This window comes from Lithobates pipiens, unplaced genomic scaffold, assembly GCF_037356315.1.
Source record: "Lithobates pipiens isolate NorthernLeopardFrog02 unplaced genomic scaffold, aLitPip1_a1.2 Scaffold_67, whole genome shotgun sequence".
Lineage (NCBI taxonomy): Eukaryota > Metazoa > Chordata > Amphibia > Anura > Ranidae > Lithobates > Lithobates pipiens.
The window spans coordinates 577880-591199 of record NW_027507889.1 but is presented as its reverse complement, the minus strand read 5'-3'; the positions used below and the strand labels follow the sequence as shown (position 1 = coordinate 591199).

The 13320-nt window shown below is 41.4% G+C and overlaps 1 long non-coding RNA gene across 1 annotated transcript in view; it reads left to right on the top strand.

The window, feature by feature from the left end:
- The first annotated feature begins 2048 nt into the window (after positions 1-2048).
- Positions 2049-13320, top strand: part of LOC143959116 (uncharacterized) — a 126274-nt gene continuing 115002 nt past the window's right edge. Inside the window, exon 1 of the long non-coding RNA XR_013270176.1 lies at positions 2049-2118. This is a non-coding gene — a long non-coding RNA (uncharacterized LOC143959116). The remainder of the gene's footprint in view (positions 2119-13320) is intronic.

Genomic DNA, 13320 nt, shown 5'->3' with positions numbered 1-13320 from the left:
TTTTGGCCTAAATGTATGACTAAAATTGAGTTTATTGGATTTTTCTAATAACAAAAAGTAGAAAATATCATTTTTTTTCAAAATTTGCGGTCTTTTTACGTTTATATCGCAAAAATAAAAATCGCAGAGGCAAATACCATCAAAAGAAAGCTCTATTTGTGGGAAGAAAAGGACGCAAATTTTGTTTGGGTACAACATTGCATGACCGCGCAATTACCAGTTAAAGCAGCGCAGTGCCAAAGTGTAAAAAGACCTCTGGTCATTTACCAGCAAAATGGTCCGGTCTGAAAGTGGTTAAAATTAGCTTTCTTCAGCAAAGTATAAAATAATGGCAGGCGCTGTCTTCATGGGCAGTTCAAAAACACCACAAGCAACTCTTCTCATCAGTACCACACAGTATTTTTTGCTACCTTTCAGTGTTCTAGCAACAGTAGATGCGATAACTAAAGTCTCTTTTTCAGGCCAGCTCACCCAACAGTGTAAAGTCAAAATAAGGAGGCTTCCAGCCAGGATCCAGGTAGGTTATCAATGATAGCAAAACAGCCATCAACCAGCTGCTTTATTTTCACTTTTTTTTTTTTATTTTTTTTTTTTTTTTTAAAGCATAGTCTCTATAAACCACCCATCCAACATGTTCACTCCATAGGAACTTGCTGAGGCATTAGGCAGTTGCCACTTTGTAGATGGTCACAAATTGCCATGTACCTTACAGGTTAGGCTTGCAGCAATATTCAGAGAAGTACATGTTTGTTTACGTCTAGGACTGGTGTATACAATTTAAACAGAATACCAATCTGCTTGCTGTAATGGCTTAAAGGAAAGGCCATGTTAAAAACCAGCCTGAAGAGATTTAGCAGAAAATTCATATCAAAATAATTCTAGGTTCCTAGTACCCTAAATAGAGCCATCAGGACAGGAGGTTCTCTAGTGAGCCTCTTAATTCAAAGCCATTCTGATTTTTCTCCCGGCGTCAGAATGTAATTTCCAATCCCTGTGATTAAAATCTCTAGGGCAGAGTGGAGTAAAGCTTCACTGTCGTGCTTACCCCAAACACAGGTGGTCAGACACTATAGCTTGCTACTGTGTTCTTCACCTATAGCAGCCCCATTTTTCCATATGGCAAGCAGGCCTACCAGTACTCATTTACCCCCAAGTCTTAGACACAATGCTATAGTGCCTGGCCATCATGCCATGGCAAGTGCAAACTGAGCAAAGCAAAAAGGTACTTGCGGTTGTGAGACAAGTAGAGTGGTTCTATGACAGTCCAAATAAAAGGCAGGCAGTGTTCCAATAATAGTCCGATATCTGGTCCAAGTTCATACACAGGGACATCTAAACCAGCAGGCAGACAGGAGTTTTAGCAGGAATTCCAACCGTTATCACAGACATGCAGCTGAAAACTTATGTGGCTTGTAACAGGCTTGGTTTCAACCCAGAGACTGGACATATTAACCACCTTGCTGGTGGACTGAAAAACAAGCAGAAGGCAATTGGCAAAACCAGGATGCTGGAATGGAGTGCAGGAGCACCTGATGTTTCTCAACTCAATTTCATTCCAACAGGCCATGTTTTCCGGTTGTCCATTGTTTTGTACAGGTGATTTCATCAGTTTCACTGCCTTGTTAACCACAGCCATTTAATCTGAGGGAAATCCTGAAAACCTGATCTATTGGGCCACCTTGAGGACTGGAGTTGAGAAACACTGCAACCTGTCTGCATGCAGTTTTAATTCAATGTTTGTGCCCTACATTGTTGCAAAAGTATTTAACTTTTTTTCTCATCTCACAGGATTATTGAAAAAAATCAACACCTTTCCCAAGATCTACAGATGTCTAAAGAAAAACTGAATCAAAGCACCAGTTTTGTCATCCAGATTTTTATCCACCAAGATTGCAAAAGACTAATCCCTTGGCTTTTTTTTCTCTCTGAACAATTGAAGGCAGTAGTAATCAACCCTGTCCTCAGGGCCCACCAACAGGCCAGGTTTTGTATATTACCTTGGGGAGATGCAGCCTAGAATACTACAATCACTGAGCAGAAAATTAGATCACCTGTGATGTAGTTCAGTTCTCTTTCAAACCTCACCTGTTAGTGGGCCTGGATGGCAACTGGTTTAAGGTATTTTTCCACCTCTCTCTAGCTTGTTTGAAAAAATCATTTTTTATTGTTAAATTGTTTTTGTGCCATTGTTGTAGGTTCACATATCTTCAGGGAATTGCACAGGAGTCCCGTGAGTCTTCTGGTCTTGTTTCAGGTTTGAATTTAGCCAAAAATGATGCTGAAAATCAAACCTGAAATGGTGAACAGGGGATGCACCAGACCCCTGCAGTGAGCCAATCCATACTGCAGTGTGAACCCAGCAGCAAGTTTCCAATTACTGTACCATTTTAGGAATATTGTTGTGTGTTTTCTTAGAGCACTTTTCATCTAATTGATCTGACTTCAGAGGACTGTATTATTATCTTCTATTTAATATATATATTTATAATATATATATATATATATATATATATATTTTTTGTACATAAGTTTTGCCTATAGATTTAAAGAAATAAAAAAACAAAAAAAAAAACAATTTTGTTTTATGCTTCTTCAACAATGCTAGTTTTTATGGCTGTGCTTTCAATACTTTTAAGATAAAATAACTATTGGAACTTTTCTGTGGGTAGTTCTTAACCACTTCAATACAGGGCACTTAACCACTTGCCGACCGCCGCACGCCGATGTACGTCGGCAGAATGGCACGGGCAGGCATAAGGGCTTACATGTACGTCCCTTGCCTCCCGCGGGTCGGGGGCCCGGTGCCTGCGGCGGTCGGTATTCGTTCGGGAGCGATCCCGGACGAGGGGACGGCCATTCATTCATGGCCACCCCCTCGCGATCGCTCCCGGCGAATGAAATTGTCCGGTGACATCACTTCCTCTCCTGTAATGTAAACACAGGAGAGGAAGTGATGTATTCTCTCCTCCGTGTCGGTAGTTTTCGTTCCGGCACCGAGGAGAGAGCATCGGTGAGTTGCACAAGCACTACACTACACAGTAGAACATGCCAGGCACACTCACACCCCCCCCTTTACCCCCCGATCACCCCCCAATTACCCCTGCCCCCCCAGTCACAGTGACACCAATTGCTTTTTTTTTTTTTTTTGCATTGGTGTCATTTGTGACTGTAATAACTGTTAGGGCAGTTAGGGTTAGCCCCCTTTAGTTCTAATGTGCCCCCCTAACCCCCCCAATAAAGGTTTAACCCCGTGATCACCCCCCGTTGCCAGTGTCACTAAGGCAGGGTTCACATTGCAGCGGTTTATGAGAACGAATGTGATTCGCACCGCACTGCAGTGCAAATCACATCCGATCTCTGTGCGATTCGAGTTCAGCCATTCGCCGCACCCGCCGCAAATTCGCACGGGACCCTTTTTTTGGCCCGCAGCAGAATCGGATCGCATGGGTGTTCACACCATGCGATCCGAGTTTGCAGATCGCACTGCGATATGCGAACTGATCTGGGGGTGTCAGTAACATTTCACTGACACTCCCAGCAGTTCGCATAGGGCAGTGTGAACTGCCGCCGGGAGGCATGCGATGCGGGAACCCGCCGCGGATTCGTGGCGTTTCCGCATCGCTCCAGTGTGAACCCAGCCTAATAAGCGATCATTTTTCTGATCGCCGTATTAGTGTCACAGGTGACGCTAGTTAGGCAGGTAGGTATTTAGGTTCGCCGCAGCTTTTTATAGCGCCAGGGACCCCCATATACTACCGCATAAAGCCCCCTGATTGCCCCCTAGTTAACCCTTTCACCAGTGATCACCATATAACTGTTACAGGTGACGCTGGTTGGTTAGTTATTTTTTTATAGTTTCAGGGCACCCGCCATTTATTACCTAATAAAGGTTTAACCCCCTGATCACCCGGCGGGTGTCATTTGTGACTGTAATAACTGTTAGGGCAGTTAGGGTTAGCCCCCTTTAGTTCTAAGGTACCCCCCTCACCCCCCCAATAAAGGTTTAACCCCGTGATCACCCCCCGTCGCCAGTGTCACTAAGGCTGGGTTCACATTGCAGCGGTTTATGAGAACGGATGTGATTCGCACCGCACTGCAGTGCAAATCACATCCGATCTCTGTGCGATTCGAGTTCAGCCATACAGATAGTATGGCTGAATTCGTGTCGCACCCGCCGCACCCGCCGCAAACTCGCACGGGACCCTTTTTTTGGTCCGCAGCAGAATCGGATCGCATGGGTGTTCACACCATGCGATCCGAGTTTGCAGATCGCACTGCGATATGCGAACTGATCTGGGGGTGTCATTAACATTTCACTGACACTCCCAGCAGTTCGCATAGGGCAGTGTGAACTGCCGCCGGGAGGCATGCGATGCGGGAACCCGCCGTGCATTCGTGGCGTTCTCGCATCACTCCAGTGTGAACCCAGCCTAATAAGCGATCGTTTTTCTGATCGCTGTATTAGTGTCACAGGTGACGCTAGTTAGGCAGGTAGGTATTTAGGTTCGCCGCAGCTTTTTATAGCGCCAGGGACCCCCATATACTACCGCATAAAGCCCCCTGATTGCCCCCTAGTTAACCCTTTCACCAGTGATCACCATATAACTGTTACAGGTGACGCTGATTGGTTAGTTATTTTTTTTATAGTTTCAGGGGCACCCGCCATTTATTACCTAGTCTCACTAGTGTACCCCTAAATTTAGGGGTGTCTACTTTCCAAAATGGGGTCATTTGTGGGGGTTTTGTGCCATCTTGGCATTTTATGGCCTTCAAAACTGTAATAGGTAGTGAGGAGTGAAGTCAAATATTTACGCCCTTAGAAAACCTGAAGGCGGTTCTTGGCTTTCGGGGCCCCGTACGCGGCTAGGCTCCCAAAAAGTCCCACATATGTGGTATCCCCGTACTCAGGAGAAGCAGCAGAATTTATTTTGGGGTGTCATTTCACATATGCCCATAGCATGTGTGAGCAATATATCATTTAGTGACAACTTTGTGTAAAAAAAAAAATAAAATAAAAAAAAAAAAAATTTTTTGTCATTATTCAATCGCTTGAGGCAAAAAAATAAAATATTCAATGGGCTCAACATGCCACTTATCAATTTCCTCAGGGTGTCTACTTTCCAAAATGGGGTCATTTGGGGGGGTTTTGTACTGCCCTGCCATTTTAGCACCTCAAGAAATGAGATAGGCAGTCGTAAACTAAAAGCTGCGTAAATTCCAGAAAACGTACCTTAGTTTGTAGATGTGACAACTTTTGCGCAAACCAATAAATATACAATTATTGACTTTTTTTTTACCAAAGACATGTGGCTGAATACATTTTGGCCTAAATGTATGACTAAAATTGAGTTTATTGGATTTTTCTAATAACAAAAAGTAGAAAATATAATTTTTTTTCAAAATTTGCGGTCTTTTTACGTTTATATCGCAAAAAATAAAAAATCACAGAGGCAATCAAATACCATCAAAAGAAAGCTCTATTTGTGGGAAGAAAAGGACGCAAATTTTGTTTGGGTACAACATTGCATGACCGCGCAATTACCAGTTAAAGCAGCGCAGTGCCAAATTGTAAAAAGACCTCTGGTCATTTACCAGCAAAATGGTCCGGTCTGAAGGTGGTTAAACACCTTCCTGCCCAGACTAGTTTTTAGCTTTCAGCGCTGTCACACTTTGAATGACAATTGCGCGGTCATGCTACACTGTACCCAAATGAAATTTTTATCATTTTTTTCCCACAAATAGAGCTTTCTTTTGGTGGTATTTGATCACCTCTACAGTTTTTATTTTTTGCGCTACAAATAAAAAAAATACCGAAAATTTTGAAAAAAGCATTTTTTTTTTTGTTTCAGTTTCAAAACTTTGTAAATAAGTACGTTTTATCCTTCACTGATGGGGCTACACTGATGGGCACTGATAAGGCGGCACTGATGGGCACCAATGAAGTGGCGTTGATGGACACTGATAGGCGGCACGGATGGGCGGCACGCATGGGCGACACGGATGGACACTGATAGGTGGCACAAATTGGCACTGATAGGTGGCACAGGTGGGCACGGATAGGCGGCACAGGTGGGCACGGATAGGCGGCACAGGTGGGCACGGATAGGCGGCACAGGTGGGCACGGATAGGCGGCACAGGTGGGCACGGATAGGCGGCACAGGTGGGCACTGATAGGCGGCACAGGTGGGCACTGATAGGCGGCATTGGTGTTATACTGTACTAATGGATGCCAATCAGTGCCAAACAATAATGCATGCCAATCAGTGATGCCCATTGTGGGCACTGATTGGCATCCATTGTGCTGACTGGCATCCCTGGTGGTCTAGGGAGGATTACCTTTTCCCTGGTGGTCTGGTGGCATCCCTGGTGGTCCAGTGTGGGCATCCTCGGGGGGGGCTGAGCTGATAATCGATCAGCACAGACCCCCCTGTCAGAGGAGCAGCCGATCGGCTCTCCTCTATTCGCGTCTGACAGACACGAGCGAGGAAAAGCCGATCACCGGCTCTTCCCATTTACACTGTGATCAGCCGTGATTGGACACGGCTGATCACGTGGTAAAGAGTCTCCGTCGGAGACTCTTTACCGAGATCGTAGTTGCCGGATGTCGGACTGACACCCCGCAACAACGATCGCCGCGATGCGCGCCCCCGGTGGCGCGCAGCGGCTCATAATCCTGAGGACGACATATGACGTCCGGTCAGGATTATGAAACCACTTTGCCGCCGTCAATTTGTAATAGGGCGGGCGGCAAGTGGTTAAATACGCACACCCAACTCAGGCAAGCATTTGCACCAGTGTTGGTAACATTATTAACGTGTGGCCATTTCAAATAATTCTTAGTCCCGCCACTTTAAGAATCTGCTATGACAGCAAGCATTTATTTAACATTTTCTGCCATTTCTCAGATTAGTAGATTGGTAATTGAGACCAACTCTGAGCTGGCATAGAGAGGTATGTGAGTACTCAGAGCGGGCAATTACTTTTTTTGGGAAGCTAACTGTAAGTACACAATATAGTGCTGTCGGTGGGAGATTTTTTGTCTGACAGCTAAATTTGAAATGGGACAATGGTGTCAAAGCCCAAAAAGGACAACTGCCCACGTTTGGGAAATCATTTGTCGTTAAATGGGCAGAGTGTGATGGAGAACTGAGACTAGCTTCCCATCATGTCTGCAGAGAGCAAGTTTGGAAGCAGACATTGGGCTGCATATTGGCTATAGATCCCCTTATTATTTTTTTTCTGTGTCTAGCCAATCAAAAGCAACATGGAGCTGGAGGTCCCCATTAGGCTCCACACATCCCAGTACCACAATCATTTGCATCAAGCGTGCCAAGAGAATTTTGGAGTTTCCCCAAACTACATATTAATCTATGAGGGATAAAAGTGAAGATGAAATTTTACACATAAAACAACAAAAAACTTCCACACAGACTCCACTAGGACATTACTGTGAATACACAATACCTTATTTATTTTTATTTTTTTTAATAGCTCGTATTCTATACAATGGAAATATCATGTAGCATTTCTCTGTAATAACATTGTACAAACGTTTTATTCATCCTAATGGAATACTGCATCATGCTCCTATAATTTTGAGTTTGCTACTTTTCAAGATTATTTCTTTATTCTGCAGACAGTGAGGGCTTCTGTCTGCATTGGTTTGCAACTACAAAATTAAACTATGCATAGTAATAGCAATTTGAAAGCATTCTGGGGCAAGTTTATATGAGTTGGTTTGCCTAAAAGAGCTCATCCTGCAGACAATGGGGGCATCTTGTGGCCTTTCTGAGCAAGCACAAGCTCTTCTAAACTATATACACTAATGATAATCATTCTACATGGCATGCTTAGATGCATTCATGAGTTTTGTAAGAGCTCATTTATCTGCAGACAATGCATTTTTATTTATTTTTTGCATTGTTTTGCAACTACAAAATCAAATAAACTGTTGTGTATTCATGGTAATGCTCCCATGAGTTCTCGTGAGTTTGTTTGCTTTTAATAGTTACCCCTGCAGACAAATAGTGACATCTTGTGGCATTTCTATGCAAAAACAACCGTATGTCAACTACATTCAGAGTAATGGTAATCTAGAGAGCATGCTCTGAAGCATGCATATCAGTCTGTAAGAGCTCATTAAATCTGCAGACAATGTGGGCTTCGTTTGTGAAATGTTTTGACACTAGAATATCACTTAAAAAGCTGTATTCATAGTAATGACAAGCTAGAGCATGCTCAGATGAGTTTGCATGAGATGGTTTGCTTACAAGAGTGATCCTGTAGACAATGGGGACATCTTGTGGCTTGTCTAAGCAACAACACTCTCTTGTTAACTATATTCACAGTAATGGTAATCTAGAGAGCATGCTCAGAAGCATTCATATGAATTAGTAAGTAGTCTGTAGACAATGTGGGTTTCTTTTCTCATTGTTTGGACACTACAAAATAAGATACAGTGTCTATTTATAGTAATGGAAAAATAGAGCATGATCTGATTAGTTCACATGAATTTGTTAGCTTACACAAGCTCATCCTGTAGACAATGGTGACATCTTGTGGCCTTTATAAGCAACAGCAATCAATCTCATGTCAACTATATTCACGCTACTATTAATCTATAGAGCAGGGATAAGCAATTAGCGGACCTCCAGCTGTTGCAAAACTACAAGTCCCATCATGCCTCTGCCTCTGGGTGTCAGAGTCTTGCTATGCTTCATGGGACTTGTAGTTCTGCAACAGCTGGAGGTCCGCTAATTGCATATCCCTGCTCTAGAGCATGCTGAGAAGCATTCATATGCATTTTAATTGTTACTAACAGCTCAGTATTCTGCAGACAATGTGTTTTTTTATTTATTTAAATTCTTCAATTTTTTAGACACTATGTGATGGTGTAAACAGTGTATTTATAGCAATAGCAAAATAGAACATGGTCAGATGCGTTCATGTAAGTTTGTTAGCTTACACAAGCTTATCCTGCAGATAATGTGGACATCTTGTGTCCTTTCTAAGCAACGCTCTAGTTGTATGGACTACATTCACAGTAATGGTAATCTAGAGAGCATGCTCTAAAGCATGCATATCAGTCTGTAAGAGCTCATTAAATCTGCAGACAATGTGGGCTTCGTTTGTGAAATGTTTTGACACTAGAATATCACTTAAAAAGCTGTATTCATAGTAATGACAAGCTAGAGCATGCTCAGATGAGTTTGCATGAGATGGTTTGCTTACAAGAGCGATCCTGTAGACAATGGGGACATCTTGTGGTCTGTCTAAGCTACAACACTCTCTTGTTAACTATATTCACAGTAATGGTAATGTAAAGAGCATGCTCAGAAGCATTCATATGAATTAGTCAGTAGTCTGTAGACAATGTGGGTTTCTTTTCTCATTGTTTGGACACTACAAAATAACATACAATGTCCATTTATAGTAATTGAAAAATAGAGCATGATCTGATTAGTTCACATGAATTTGTTAGCTTACACAAGCTCATCCTGCAGACAACGGTGACATCTTGTGGCCTTTATAAGCAACAGCAATCAATCTCATGTCAACTATATTCACGCTAATATTAATCTATAGAGCAGGGATAAGCAATTAGCGGACCTCCAGCTGTTGCAAAACTACAAGTCCCATCATGCCTCTGGGTGTCAGTCTTGCTATGCTTCATGGGACTTGTAGTTCTGCAACAGATGGAGGTCTGCTAATTGCATATCCCTGATCTAGAGCATGCTGAGAAGCATTCATATGCATTTTAATTGTTACTAACAGCTCAGTATTCTGCGGACAATGTGTTTTTATTTATTTATTTACTTCTATTTTTTTGACACTATGTGATGGTGTAAACTGTGTATTTATAGCAATAGCAAAATGGAGCATGCTCAGATGCATTCATGCAAGTTTGTTAGCTTACACAAGCTCATCCTGCAGACAATGTGGACATCTTGTGTCCTTTCTAAGCAACGCTCTAGTTGTATGGACTACATTCACAGTAATGGTAATCTAGAGAGCATACTCTGAAGCATGCATATGAGTCTGTAAGAGCTCATTAAATCTGCAGACAATGTGGGCTTCGTTTGTGAAATGTTTTGACACTAGAATATCACTTAAAAAGCTGTATTCATAGTAATGACAAGCTAGCGCATGCTCAGATGAGTTTGCATGAGATGGTTTTCTTTGAAGAGCTGATTCTGTAGACAATGGGGACATCTTGTGGTCTGTCTAAGCTACAACACTCTCTTGTTAAATATATTCACAGTAATGGTAATCTAGATAGCATGCTTAGAAGCATTCATATGAATTATTAAGTAGTCTGTAGACAATGTGGGTTTCCTTTCTCATTGTTTAGACACTACAAAATAAGATACAGTGTCTATTTATAGTAATGGAAAAAATAGAGCATGATCTGATTAGTTCACATGAATTTGTTAGCTTACACAAGCTCATTCTGCAGACAACGGGGACATCTTGTGGCCTTTATAAGCAACAGCAATCAATCTCACGTCAACTATATTCACACTAATATTAACCACTTGCAGACCGGACCATTTTGCTGGTCAAAGACCAGACCACTTTTTGCGATTCGGCACTGCGTCGCTTTAACTGACAATTGCGCGGTCGTGCGACGTTGCTCCCAAACAAAATTGACGTCCTTTTTTTTCCATAAATAGAGCTTTCTTTTGGTGGTATTTGATCACCTCTGCGATTTTTATTTTTTGCGCTATAAACAAAAATAGAGCGACAATTTTGAAAAAAAAAACGCATTATTTTTTACTTTTTCTTATAATAAATATCCCCCAAAAATATATAAAAAACATTTTTTCCCTCGGTTTAGGCCGATACATATTCTTCTACATATTTTTGGTAAAAAAAAACGCAAAAAGCGATTGATTGGTTTGCGCAAAAGTTATAGCGTTTACAAAATAGGGATAGTTTTATAGCATTTTTATTAATAATTGTTTATTATTTTATTTTTTACTAGTAATGGCGGCGATCTGCGATTTTTATTGTGACTGCGACATTGTGGGGGACTCATCGGACATTTTTGACACATTTTTGGGACCATTGTCATTTATACAGTAATCACTGCTATACAAATGCAGTGATTCCTGTGTAAATGACACTGGCAGTGAAAGGGTTAACCAGTGGGTGGCAGTGTAGGGGTTAAGTGTTCCTAGGGGTGTGTTACTAACTGTGGGGGGGGGGGGGGGTTGGGCTTTCATTTAGTGTACACTGATCTCTGCTCCAATCAGCACCGCTTCCCCTCATTATACATCTACCCCTCAGATTTACAGTGACATCACTTCCATTTACAATTTCAAGTGCACTTTTCACTTGTATTTTGCACTTGTAATGAAAAGTGGATTTGCTTTTCGTAAATAACCATTTTTTTTTTGTATTGGTTTGCAACCAGAAGATCAAATAAACTATGTAATCAGAGTAGTGGCGAATTACTATGCGCAGACAAGTTCATATGAGTTTGTTAGCTCATTCTTTATAAGCAAAGGCATACTCGTATAAACGTTCACAGTAATAGCAATCTAAAGCCGTGTTTCTCAAATCCAGTCCTCCCAACAGTTTGTTTTTACTGCCATAAAATGGCTATGGTAATTACTAAGCCAATTAAACTGATCACATCACCTATGGGAAAAACATGCATTTATAGGAGTCTGCAAAGACCTTATTAATCTCCAGACAAAGTGGGCTTCATTTTGTCATAATTCTTACACTAAAACATCAAATAAAAAGTGTAGTCACAGTAATGACAAGCTAGAGCATTCTTAGAGTTCATATGAATTTGTTAGCTTACAAGAGCTCATCCTGCAGACAACGGGGACATCTTGTGGCCTTTCTAAGTAACAGCAAGTTCATATAAACTCCATTCACAGTAATGTTAAGCTAGAGAGCATGTTCCAATGCATGTGTATGACTTTGTAAGAGCTCATTATTCCACAAACTGATTTGTTGCATCAGTTTGCAAATACAAAATGAAATAAACCTGAAGCAACAAATCAGTTTGTGGAATAATGAGCTCTTACAAAGTCATACAAATGCATTGGAACATGCTCTCTAGCTTAACATTACTGTGAATGGAGTTTATATGAACTTGCTGTTACTTAGAAAGGCCACAAGATGTCCCCGTTGTCTGCAGGATGAGCTCTTGTAAGCTAACAAATTCATATGAACTCTAAGAATGCTCTAGCTTGTCATTACTGTGACTACACTTTTTATTTGATGTTTTAGTGTAAGAATTATGACCAAATGAAGCATAATATCAACCTAAGACAAAGGGCAGACAAGTTGATACAATTTTTTTTTTTTCAACTCACAAGAGCTCAATCCTGCAGACAATGGCAACATCTTTTGCCCTTTTTTTAAGCAATGGCATTCTCATATACACTACAGTATATTCTCAGTAATGGTGATCTTCTAGAACATTGCTTCTCAAACTTTTTTTTTAGTCAAGGCACCCTCTAAAAGTCTCTGGGCACCCCATTTTAAAACATCATTCTGATTGTTTGTTTTATATAAGTGTCATCCAGACACTTAATACACTCACTGTTCGGTGTGATTTTATTTCTGCAAATCCTATACACTTTTGCACACAGGTACTGACTAATATGCCCAAGTTTCTCTTCCTCAGTTTATTTCCATCACTAAGCTAATGTAACCCCCAGCTCTTACAGAGAGGGATAAGCGGAGGATTATTGGTTGTTAGGACACCGGTGGCTGAAAGGTCGTAATGGTGCACAATGAAAACCTGTGGTTTTATTTAACTAAAAGGCATGCTTGCTCTACCTGCTGGCTTGTATACCTTTGTGGTAAATATTTAGGAATTTTGCATGGGTACTCTGGTGGAAAATGGCTGATCTCGAGTGCATGCTCATAAACATTCATATGAGTTTGCAAGAGCTTATGATTCTGCAGACAACTGTGGGATTGTTTGGCTTGCAACTAAAAAATGAAATGTGGTCCAGATAATGCATGGTTCCTAGATCCAGGTGGGCCCCCCAGAGAAGCACTGCCAAGGCACCCCAGACAGAAGTCGTCTTCAGAAGCAGGTGCTTGTCAAGTCTTATTGGGGAGCACTGAACCCAGGCTCTGAGCGTTAGGTTGGCCTTATTGCAAACTGTAATAAATAGTGTTTGAGCAGCACACCAGCACTTGTTCGATGTAACAAAAAATAAATAAAACAAGTGCATAAAACTAATATGGAATAGATAATCATGCAAATAACAAACTAATAACAAAGGAAAGGCCAGGCCGACCATCTAACACATACATAAAAGAGAAAATTAAATATAAACATATGATAT